Raw genomic sequence first — 12,708 nt, 5'->3', positions numbered from 1 at the left:
CGCAGGTCTTTTAACACTGGAGGGGAAATTCCCTGCCTCTTGCGGGGATGGAGCATACTGCAGTACCGTCACCAGGCTCCTCACCAACTCTGCTGAGTTCAGAGCTGAGCCTTCCCCCAAGTCAGAGCACGGAGAGTTGAGGAGCAAGAGTGGGGCCTTCAGGAGAGGTAAAAGGTCAGGGCTTGTCCTGCAAGGGAGAGGGCACAGGGAGCAGATGTATGTAAGAGATGATAAGAGCCACTCAGCCCTCTCCTGCACCCCATACTGCATGCAGTGTGATGTAGATTAGTGGTTGAAATACGTATAGAGTGCTCCCACCGCTGTTCTGAGTGCTTGCCTGAGACTCCTGGCATAAAAGACACACTAACAAGAGAAAAAGAAACAGAAGTTTATTGGCCTGCATACACAAGTCTACATGGGAGAGACCTAGAGAAAAATGAGTAACTCTAGGAGGTGGCTTGGAACTCAAGCTTAAATGCCATCTTCAGCTAAAGACAAAAGAGAGCAAGGTGTCAGGGAGGCCAGTTCTGGGGTGATGACCAGGAAAAGCACAGCAAACAAGGATAAAATTTGTAACACGGATTTAAGCTGGTGCCTTCGTCACTAGTGAGATTCTACAGTTGTCTCTGTGGATTAACCTTTGTTCTTCCTGGTCCAGAGAGAAGGAGGGACACATTTGTAGGTTTATGTCCTGCTTTTAGGCAAACAAGGGAGGGTAGAGAGTTTTTCTTGTATCTGCTTCTTTGCAGTTGCCTTCAGCTCAAAATAATCCTTATGCCCAAGAAGTGTTCTCTGGGAGTGGCATATTCTGTTTGGAGACATCTATTTGGAAATGTGTCTGAAATCTGGCAAACCTTGGTTCAAATTCTAGCTCCACTTCTTATAGGTAAGTTACTCAATGCCTATGAGTCTCAATGTAGGTAAAATGGGGATAATAACTGAGCTGATTTCCAAGAGTGGTAGCAATGACTTGATGAGATTGTATTCATTTGCTGGGGCTGCCATAGTAAAGTACCACAACTTGGGTGGCTTAAGCAGCAGAAATGTATTGTCTTGCAGTTCTGGAGGCTAGAAGCCTAAATTGAGGTGTCAGCAGAGCTGGTTCCTTCTGAGAGCTGTGAGGGAGAATCTGGGCCATGCCTTTCTCCAGACCCCTAACCTCTAACCTAACCTCTGTCTCCTCTCCTTCCTGACTTGAGGGTTTGGCTGTCATCCCTAATACAGAAAGTGTCACCTGTGCATGATATGAAGTGTTGAGATCATCAGGTGTGTGGACCACAGCCTCTGGCTGCTAGACTGATCCTAGTTCCTGACCAGTAAGTAAAGTCTGCCTCCCCATCTCTGATGATCTGCACCCTGGGACCTCACTTCAGCTGCTAGAAAAGGATATGGGTAATGGTTTAGAATGTGGACCCTAAAGTCAGTTACCTCCTAGCTCAAGGACTGGCAGGCTACAGCCTGTGGGCCATATCTGTCTCACTGCCTGGTTTTGTAAATAAAGTTTTATTGGGACATATAGTGGTGGTTCAGAGGGTGAAGAATCTGTCCGCAATGCGAGAGATCCAGGTTCGATCCCTGGGTTGGGAAGATCCCCTGGAGAATGGAATGACTACCCACTCCAGTCTTCTTACCTCGAGAATCTCATGGACAGAGGAGCCTGGAGAGCCTCAGTCCATGGGATTGCATAGAGTTGGACAGGGCTGAACAACTGACACTACTGGGACTCAGCCACATCCATTTATTAACATATTGCTTACGGCTGCTTTCGCTTTACAAATGCAGAGTTGCGGACTTAACAATGGAGACCACATGGCTTGCAAAGCTAAATACTTATATACTATCTGGGTTGTTATGAGAAAAGGCAAATATCTTAACCTCTCGTGCCTCACTTTGCAATTATTAATTGGAAGTGGTAATGATACCTTCTTCTTGGTATCTTCCCCCTATTAAAATGGAGTTGTGATTACTGTTTGATATATCATGCTGCTTAAGCTATGAATATTATTATTACATAAGTATTATTATTACACAAACTGCAGCCAAACTCCATGGACTCAGAGCCACGTGCTCTCAGCTGGAGGTGTAGCTAGGGCCCAAGGCCAGAGCACACAGCCTTGATGGGGGGCTTTAGCCTCTCTGAGCCCACAGCATCTTCCAGCCTGAGAAGACCTTCTCTGGCTCCTTCTGGCTTGCATAGATAGGCCTGGTGTCCCTCTAGTTTTCATTTCCAGGCTGCCCCAGACCTGGATGTCACACCTGCCCCTGTCCACACCATTTCACTTGACTACTATTTATTGACAACCTATATGTGTGCAGAGACTCTTAAGCAGGGCATTCACACATCTAGAGATAAATATGACACCATCCCTGCCTTCAAATTTATCCCCTCCTTCCATTCCTTATATAACAGGGCACCTGGTAGCTCGGACCTTACCATTTTTGAAGTAGAAAAAATTTTTTTAAAAATAATGCAGTGTCTGTCTTTTAGGGTGGAGCCTGTCCCTTTATTCTTGGCCAGACCTCTTGAGTGGGTCCTTGTGGTTATGCAAATGAGAAGCAAGTGCTCTCCTTGATACTTGGAGAAGACCTAAATGCGATGTTAGGTGTACTGCTTAGTAATGTAAATCAGGAGGGTATTTTAGCAGAGCCATGCCTCTGCAAATTATGTTTCCTTTAGAGAAAACTTTCCTTTCTAATTCTGGATCCAGACTGCCCCGAGCAGCCTATAAATTGTCGCCTTTGTACCAAGATGGTGAGAGTTTTCTTTGAGCCCTTGATGGAAGGGAAGGAGGGACTGGGGAAGTGGGCAGCACAGAGGGGTGTGGAGCTGAACCTCCGGGCACTGCAGGGGACAGACTGGGGACAGGTCTGGACTGGCCTCAGCCAGCACAGCCTGGCTCCACCAGGGACCCAGACTTTGGGAAATGTGCCATAAGATTCTCGAGGGGTTGTCTTATTGGGGACCTGGTGCTAGACCCCTGTGGGTGGGTGGGGTCAGTTTCAGTGGGGACCCCGTTGTCCAGCATTTGGGGATAGGATTTGAGGACTTGGGAGGCAGATCTGTGCTTGGAGGGGAAGAATTGCCCAGCATCTAAGCAGGGAACCAGTCCAGGAAGAGGTTTTGAGGTCAGGTTTGGGGCTAGCTTTTCCAAGGATGACCACTTCTAGGAGTAGTTCTAAATTGTGCCTTATGCTGTACTTCGTTTTCTTTAGTCCGAAATCTTCAATAATCCTCCCTAAAGTTCTAGCTTGTTCTCAGCACTAATATAACTAATATAGGGATTAGCAAACTTGGGAAAGAGATGACACAGGTTCAGAAGAGCAGCCACATCCTGAGCCAGGGCATCAGAGGTGGCCATCTGCGGGCATCAGGCGGGTCACCTGGGCTCAGCAGCCTCCTGGCCTCACCTGAGGCCATGGCAGCAGCTCCTTCCAGAACACCCTGTGCTGTACCTGGGGAGACTCTCAGAAGGAGCTGGAGGACTGGTTGAGGGGTCCATTTCCAGCAGTGAGGGAGATGTTATCCCAGACAAGGCAGAAATGGCAGCCTGTCTCCCTTCACTTTTTTGCCTGCTAAACCAAACTACTGGAAATGGTCTGTGCTTCCTTTTTCCCTGGCACATTTCACTGTCACCTTTCCCCTGGTTGACATGCAGGATCTAAATACCTTTAATACCTATTTGGCCTATTGATGTTAGACATGACAGAGAGCCCTTGTGATAAATAAAACCACCTGTGACAGATTGTCTGGAGCAGCCAGACTCTTCAGCACATGTGAATAGGCGCTAAAGGTCAGGTGCCAAGAGTTCACAAGGCAGAGGGAGGAGGGGACCTCTCAGGACAAGCATCCCTGGAATACAGGCTGCGGTCGTGATGGCCGGTGGCCCTCTTGCTAATTGCCATGGTGGTGAGAGGGGGTTGAAACGAAGGTGGCCGTGCAGAGTTGCAACAGGAGAGAGGGGCTTTCTCTGTCTTACTGAAGCATCTTCTGAGTGTCCTGCTTTTTGAGCTTGACAGGTAACACTTACTTTTTAAAAAATAGTTTTATTTATTTACTTATGTTTGACTGTCCTGGGTCTTTGTTGCTGCATGGGCTTTCCCCTAGTTGCGGCAAGTGGGGACTGTTCTCTCGTTGCAGTGCTTGGGTTTCTCATTGCAGTGGCTTCTTTTGTTAGGAAACACAAGCTCTAGGCACACAGGCTTCAGCAGTTTGGGCACGTGGGCTCAATAGTTCGTGTCTCCTCGGCTCTCGAGCACAGGCTCAATAGTTGTGGTGCACAGGTTATTTGCTCCACGGCATGTGGGAATCTTCCTGGACCAGGGATTGAAGCTATGTCTCCAGCATTGGCAGGTGGATCCCTTACCACTGAGCACTGGGGAAACCCCAACTTATTTCCTAGTTCCTATCATTCAGTAAAATCTCCGGGGCTTCTATGAGTTAGATGTCCTGACTCTGTCTGCTGGTGCTGGTATCAGGATGGTTCTCCATGGGGGAAATGGGAGCTGGGGGCTGGAACTAGCTGTGTGTAGCAAGGCAGCAGATTACAAGCAAGTTCTGTCTGAGAGGACCCACATAAGAAATGATAGCAGAGGGAAGAGCGAGAAGAAATTGTAAGGAGGAAAACATTTAGTGTATGAATCAATCTCCTTGCATACCTTTGGGGCCCTGAAGTCACAGTCTCCTTTGCAAAGGGACCGTATGGATTAAGCAGCACTTTATTTGGAAAACTCAGGCCAACAGCTTGCTTTTGAATGGCTTGGAGCCAGATGCCTGTTGGTGTATTGGTGTAATATCTGCCAGGTCCTACCTATAGGTGGTTTGCATGGGTGGTCCCTGCCCCTGGGTGGAGGGCTTGGTGCTCTTTCCATGACTCTATTTAAGAAGGTCCTCAAAGCATAAAAGGAGGACAGGACAAATGGGCTGTAAGTCATGTGGTTTGGAGAGAGCCTAGTGACCTACAGTAGTGGCTCTCTCTTTCTTCCCCCGTTTTCCTTACTTCATAAACACCTAGTTACAAGCTGTACAAATCAAAAAATAATATTAATGAAGGGAGAGGAGGATGTAGGGAAGATGTTTATGATGTGTCTGTGGGGTCGCATAGAGTCAGACACGACTGAAGCGAGTTAGCAGCAGTAGCAGTAGCAGCAGCAGCAGCAGCAACAGCAGGGAGCACAAAGGGAGGAAGGGGTGGGAACCAGCCCTCTCCCTCCACACACAGTCCCAGACGAGGGCTATGACCCCTGCAGCAGGGGATCTGAGGGGGAGCTGGGTAGAGATCCAGGGTAGCTGAGGGATGGAAGAGACCTCTAAACCCAGAGCTCACCCCAAAACCCTTCAGTGCATGGCAGAGGGAGAACGGGGCAAGTGAGAAGGTTCCAAGATGGAGCAGCAAAATGAAAAATCAAGGTAGAGAATACAGGAGAAGTGGAGTCAACATGGAAAGGAGGCTGAAGAAGGGAGAAGTTGGCAAAGGGGAGTGGAAGATGGAGGCAGTGAGCCCTGTGCCTTGGAGCTGGAATGCCTGTGATTTCAGGAGAAGGAAGCTGGGCAGAGCCCACGGAGAGACTGACAGGTCTCCTCTGCCCCCAAAGCGGAGGAGCGATGTTCTGGACTGCTGTGGGGCTGAGGTCGTTTTTCTGGATATAATGTAGACAAAGATCCGGAACCTATGACTTTTCCTTTAGGAATTGAGTTTTCCAGGGGAGGACATTTAATAAGTTTCACTCAGGAAGTCTCTGTTACCAATAAAGACTTAACAAAGTTAATTAGACTAAACAGCAATTATTGTGTCTCCTCATTGTTCAATTATCTGCTGAACTGGTGTTTCCTGATTAATTTTCTGATTAAAATGTATTCAACTAAAAAGACTTGCAAACAGGCCTTGACAGGTTCCCAAAGAAGGAGGGATGCTGTAGCTGGCTGTGGAGGGCAGTGGGCACCGGGGCCACTGGGGTTCTGTCCCATCTTCCCAGGTAGGGGGCCGGGGCAGGTGAGAGGGCAGAGGAAGGGGAGGTGGTGTCCTGCTTGCCCGCGTCCCCATAGGCACCACTATGTGTCCTCATGCGGAGTCTTCCCTTCCCGAAACCTGGGCTTCCTCCTGGATGGGAATGGCGTCTTGGCAGATGGCACCTACCTGTAGGTCCACAGCAAAAACCTACGAGTCACCCACCATCTCCCTCACCCGCTCCTTAGCCTGCTCAGGATGTATTATAATTATTTCCTTATAAATGTCCTTAACTGCCTTCCGAGCTAAACCTCCACCTTGGCAAGAGACCTAACCTGACTGACCCTACTCATGTGTGCATGTGGGCTAAGTCGCTTCAGTCGTGTCCGGCTCTTTCCGACCCTGTGGACTGTAGCCCACCAGGCTCCTCTGTCCAAGGGATTCTCCAGGCAAGAATACTGGAGGGGGTTGTCATGCCCTCCTCCAGGGATCTTCCTGACCCAGGAATTGAACCCATGACTCCTACAGCTCCTGTGCTGCAGGTGGATTCTTTACTGCTGAGCCACAAGGGAAGCCCCAACCATACTCATTGGTCCTGCGATCATCAGCAGCTCTGAGCACTGCTACAGAAACCTTATAACCCCGCTGACTGGTCTCGCTCTGAACTCATGACTGCAGACCTCAGATATGCACCAGACAGTGCCTGGCAATGCCTTGACACCTCCTCCCCGTGTTCCCTTTCCCACTCAGAGACTGCAGTTTCTCTTTGCTCAAACCCCCAACCCTCCCCCACATTCTGTCAGCTCACGACCTTGTCTTACACTTCAGTGAGATGTGGAAGCAATCAGACAAGAACTCCTGTGTCTTCCCATCACTAAATTGACAAACCTCCTATTACAATGGCAGACGTGTCCCTACTCTTAACAGCGGCCGACCCCTCCACGCTGTCCCGGATCCCATTCTTTCTCACCTTCTCAAGGACTTTGTTCCTGTAAATATCCTATCTCTTTCCTGCATCATCAGTTTCTCCCCTCTCAACTGGATCATCCCCATTAGCATACAAAATGCTATAGTACCTCTCATCTTAAAAAAAAAGAGAAAACTCCCTTAAAACAGCACATAGATGCTGTAGTTATTCTTCTGAAGGTCGAATGCACTTTACAATCATAGAAAGTGAAACCCAAGTTCCTTCCCTTAACCTCGCATCCTATCCCTGTATTGCAAAGTTTTCTTACAGCAAAGTTTCTCAAAGGAGTTGTTTAGATTCATTGTCTTCACATCCAGACTCTCATTTTTTTTTCCTCCACATACTTGAACTTGGCTTCCTTCTTCTCTAGGCGACTGAAATTGCTCTCATCTCAGCCAAGAGTTCACATGTTTCCCAATTTAATGGCTCTTTCTCTTTCTCCTCTTACCCAGACTCTCAACAGGATCGCCCGTTTCTCCCTGAAACACTGGACTGGTTCTCCCCCTGCCTTGCTCTCTGCTCTTTCTCAGTCTGCCTTGCTGGTTCCTCCTCGACTCCAGACTGAAACCCTAGGGATCCTATACCTTCTTTTCTCCTCCTTCTCTACCCTTTTTCGGTGATCTCATAAGACTTGGCTTCAACACCATGGCTTTCAATGTCTCCTCTAAGCCGACTGACTCACACGTTCATATCTCCAGCCTAAATCTTTCCCTTGAGTTCCACTGTGAATGTCCAACTTGGAATTCCACAGTTCCACTTGAATATCTAATAGACATTTCTAACTGAATCCATCCCAGAGTGAACTGCTGATCTCCCTCTGTACCTAACTCAAACCCACCCCTCCCCTGGTTCTTCACATCTCAGTAACTGCCCCCTTTGTTACCCAAGTACTCAGGCTAAAACATGGCATCTTACTTGAGTCTGCTCTGCCTCTTCCACTCACATCTAAGCAGCAAGTGTTACCTTCAAACCATATCTTGATTCGGATCACTCCCCTGCATCTCCACTGCTACCATTCCAGGCCAAGTCATGTTCATTCCTGCCTGGACCAATGCCTCCTAACATTGGCCTCTACTCTGGTTCCTATAGTGCACTTTCCCCATAGAGCAGTGTATCAGTTACCTACTGCTGTGTAACAAGTCATCCCCTATCTTTATTTGTTTATGATTCTGTGGGTCAGCAGTTTGGGTCAGGCTCAAGCTGGGTGGTTTTTCTGCTGGTATGACCTGGGCCATTCATTCCATTGCAGTTAGCTGACAGATTGGCTGGGGCTGGTTGGTGTAGGGCCCCTCAGCTGTGGGATCTTGTCTCTGCTCTATGTGGCTTCGTCTTCTAGTAGGCTAGTCTGGGTTTCCTCACATGGTAGGATGGTTTGTGTCTGATCTTAATCTGTAAAGTTGACTGGGTAACAACACAGAGAAGTCAATGTCATTGAAAGAATAATTTAAACTCACCACAGTCCCATTAGAAGTGAGAAGCACAGAACTCCATGCAGGGCCCCCAATCACCAGTGTCAGTGAGGAGGCAGAAAGGAGTAAGGGGAAGGCACTGGTCACAGTCTTTATTGGAATGTATGTGGGAAGCAAGGTAGGGCAGGGTAACCAGCTTAGAACTGGCTGGTTTGAATAATTCTAGCAGGCTCTGAGGCAGAGGAGCTATCTCTACTTGTTTGGTAGCAGGCCCTGGTTGATTTAGGGTGGGGGAAATATTGGCCTGGTGTGAGAGTTAGATAAAAGAGGTAACTGGGGTTATGGTCTGGGAACTGGTTGGTATGTATATGAAAGGTGGGCTCACTGACAAACTGTTTATTGTCTAGGAATTGGCCAGCTCTGGGAGGGGCAGTCTCTCTCCAGTCAGCAAGACCCTCTAAAGATACCTAAACATCATAAAACATAGAAAATAATAAATATGATTAGCACATATGGTAAAGAATCTGCCTGCAATCCAGGAGATCTGGGTTCATGGGTTCATTCCCTGGGTTGGAAAGATGCCAGGAGAAGGGAATGGCTACCTACTCCATCATTCCTGCCTGGAGAATTCCATGGACAGAGGAGCCTGGTGGGCTACAGTCCACAACATCGCAAAGAGGTGGACATGACTGAGCGACTGACACATTAATATTTCGCACAAAGTAAGCGCATAGGGAAGCAAGATGGTCAGTGTGGAAGGAAAGTGAACAGTGCCCCTGTTGAGGTTTAGCTTTGGAACCGCCAAACATTTCACTGCATTGATCAAAGTAAGTCACAAGGCCAGCTCAGATACAAGCGGGGTGGGGAAACAGGCTTCTCCTCTTGGTGAGAGAATGGCAACTCTGACAGCAAAGGATATGCATAGAGGGATTGGAGGAAATTGGAGCCATATTTTGGAACCTTTTACAGGCAGCTAGAATGGTGTTGCAAAAGTAAGAATCAGAGACTATTGCTCTCCTGGGTAAAACCCCCTGATGGCGGCCTCCTTCATGCTGCTACTGAAATAAAAACCCATGGTCTGGCAGCCCTCCATGATCTGGTCCCTGCTGACCTCTTTAGGGGTATCCCTCACCCCTACCCTTCATTCACTGTGCTCTGGTCACCCTGGGCTTCGGTCTACCTCTTGGCTGCTCCTAGTTCATTCAAGCCTCAGGAGCTTTTCTTCTGGAGTGTTATTCTAAAGAACTTAACCATTTTGGCTTCTGCATCCATTTTTAAGATCTCAGGTCAAGAATGTGCATGCTGTTGCTCAGCTGTGTCCGACTCTGTGACCCCCCTGGACTGTAGCCCACCAGGCTCCTCTGTCCATGGGATTTTGCAGGCAAGAGTATGGAGTGGGTTTCCATTCCCTTCTTCAGAGGATCATCCTGATCCAGTGAACAATCTCGAGTCTCCTGCAACTGGCAGGCAGATTCTTTACCACTGAGCCACCTGGGAAGGCCCAGCTTAAGAATAGCAGACCAGAAAAGAATTTCTTAACCTGCCAACCAAAATAATCTTTTCTTACCTCTACCGTGAGAGTCCCTCTCTAATGTGTGGGCCTGTGTAATTTTTATTAATTACAATGACTAACACTTACATAGTGGCTACTATGGGCCAGGCCTGTTCAGAGTCTTTTATGATATTGACTCACTGCATCCTCATAACCACCCTGTGAGGTAGATACTATTAACATCTTTGTTTTGCAGATGAGGAAACTGAGGCACAGAAAAGTTAAGTGACTTATTCAAGCTCACACGTTTTTAATCCTGTTTGTTGTTGTTTACTTCTTTATTTTAATTTTTTTCACCACACTGTAACCTAAGTTTCATAGGGACAAGACTTTGGCTCCCCTGTTCAGTGTTAAATTCCCAGTATCTAGAATAGTGCCTACTGCATGGTAGGTGTTCCATAAATGCTTATTGAATAATTGAATCCGTCTTCCAGTCCAACTTACTGCTGAATCTATCATACATCCTAAACATTTCTTAATTTCGGGCATTTCTGTCTATATTTCTACCACATGAGTAAGGATAATCTCTTGCTTGGTCCCCCTCCCCCCCCCCTTTTTTTAAAGAAATTTTTATTGGAGTATAGTTGCCTTACAATGTTGTATTAGCTTCTATTGTACAGCAAAGTGAATCAGCTGTGTGTATATATATATGTGCCCTCTTTTTTGGGCTTCCCTTCCATTTAGGTCATCACAGAGCACAGAGTAGAGTTCCCTGTGCTATCCAGTAGGTTCTCACTGCTTTTCTGTTTTATACATAGCATCAACAGTGTGTATATGTTAATCTCAAACTCCCAATTCATCCCATCCTCGGTTCCCCCCTTATTTTTCATGCATTTGGTCTATGTCTGTCTCTATTTCTGCTTTGCAGATAGCATCATCTATACCATTTTTCTAGATTTCACATACACGCATTAATATATGATATTTATTTTTCTCTTTCTGACTTACTTCTTACCTGGTCCCTTGTATCAACCTATGTTGACTGAATTTCACTTCCTCTGACCCACTGCTGGGCTCTTCCTGTCTGCTTACAATGTATGAGACCTGGGTTCGATCCCTGGGTTGGGAAGATCTCCTGGAGAAGGAAAGGGCAACCCACTCCAGTACTCTTGCCTGGAAAATCCTATGGAAAGAGGAGCCTGGTAGGCTACTGTCCATGGGGTCACAAAGAGTCAGACATGACTGAGTGACTTCACTCACTCACTCACCCACTGCAGAGTGAGCAAGCTGAAATAAAAAGTGTGGCTACAGTCTTCTGTTTAAAAACCTCTCATAGCCTCTGATTATAATCACAACAAACTGCAAAGTCCTTAGAACAGCCTACAACCGGCCTTCCTGATCAGGCTCCCTCTGCTTTTCTTCCAGAATTTCTAAAACCAAGCTCTCCATTGCTTCCCAAACTTGCAGACTTCTTCCCACACCCGTGCCCTTGTGTGGGGTGCCTGTCCTCTCTCCAGGCAGACTCCTATTTATCTTTTGAAACCCATTTTATTTTTTAAAATTAATCAACTTTTTAATTGAAGGATAATTGTGTTGCAGAATTTTGTTGTTTTCTGTCAAACCTTTACACAAGTCAGCCATAGATATGCATAGATCCCCTCCCTTTTGAACCTCGCTCCCACCTCCCTCCCCATTCCTCCCCTCTAGGTTGATACAGAGCCCCTGTATAGTTTTTGTTATACAGCAAATTATTGTTGGCTATCTATTTTACATATCGTAATGTAAGTTTCCATGTTACTCTTTCCATACATCTCACCTTCTCCCCTCCCCATGTCCAGAAGTCTGTTCTCTATGTCTGTTTCTCCACTGCTGCCCTTTAAGTAAATTCTTCAGTACCATTTTTCTAGATTCCATATATATGCATTAGAATATGATGTTTAGCTTTCTCATTCTGACTCACTTCACTCTGTATAATAGGTTCTAGGTTCATCCACCTCATTAGAACTGACTCAAATGCATTCCTTTTTATGGCTGAGTAATATTCCATTATGTATATGTACCTCAACTTCTTTATCCATTCATCTGTTGATGGACATCTAGGTTGCTTCCATGTTCTAGCTATTGTAAACAGTGCTGCAATGAACAATGGGATACATGTGTCTTTTTCAATTTTGGTTTCCTCAGAGTATATGCCTAGGAGTGGGATTTTTGGGTCATATGGTGGTTTTATTCCTAGTTTTTTAAGGAATCTCTATACCATCTTCCATAGTAGCTATATCAATTTACATTCTCACCAACAGTGCAAGAGCATTCCCTTTTCTCCATACCCTATCCAGCATTTATTGTTTGTAGACTATTTGATGATGGCCATTCTGACTGGTGTGAGATGATATCTCATTGTAGTTTTAATTTGCATTTCTCTAATAATGAGCATTATTCTCTAATAATGGACCGTGAAGAAAGCTGAGTGCTGAAGAATTGATGCTTTTGAATTGTGGTATTGGAGAAGACTCTTGAGAGTCCCTTGGACTGCAAGGAGATCCAACCAGTCCATCCTAAAGGAAATCAGTCCTGAATATTCATTGGAAGGACTGATGCTAAAGCTGAAACTCCAATACTTTGGCCACTTCATGTGAAGAGTTGACTCACTGGAAAAGAATCTGATGCTGGGAGGGATTGAGGGCAGGAGGAGAAGGGGACGACAGAGGATGAGATGGCTGGATGGTATCACCAACTCGATGGACATGAGTTTGAGTGAACTCCGGGAGTTGGTGATGGACAGAGAAGCCTGGTGTGCTGCGATTCATGGGGTTGCAAAGAGTCAGACATGAATGAGTGACTGAACTGAACTGAACTGAACTGAATTGAACTGAATAAGAGCAGTGTTGAACATCT

Source organism: Ovis canadensis, chromosome 1 (assembly GCF_042477335.2).
Source record: "Ovis canadensis isolate MfBH-ARS-UI-01 breed Bighorn chromosome 1, ARS-UI_OviCan_v2, whole genome shotgun sequence".
NCBI lineage: Eukaryota > Metazoa > Chordata > Mammalia > Artiodactyla > Bovidae > Ovis > Ovis canadensis.
This window is presented reverse-complemented; position numbering follows the sequence as displayed.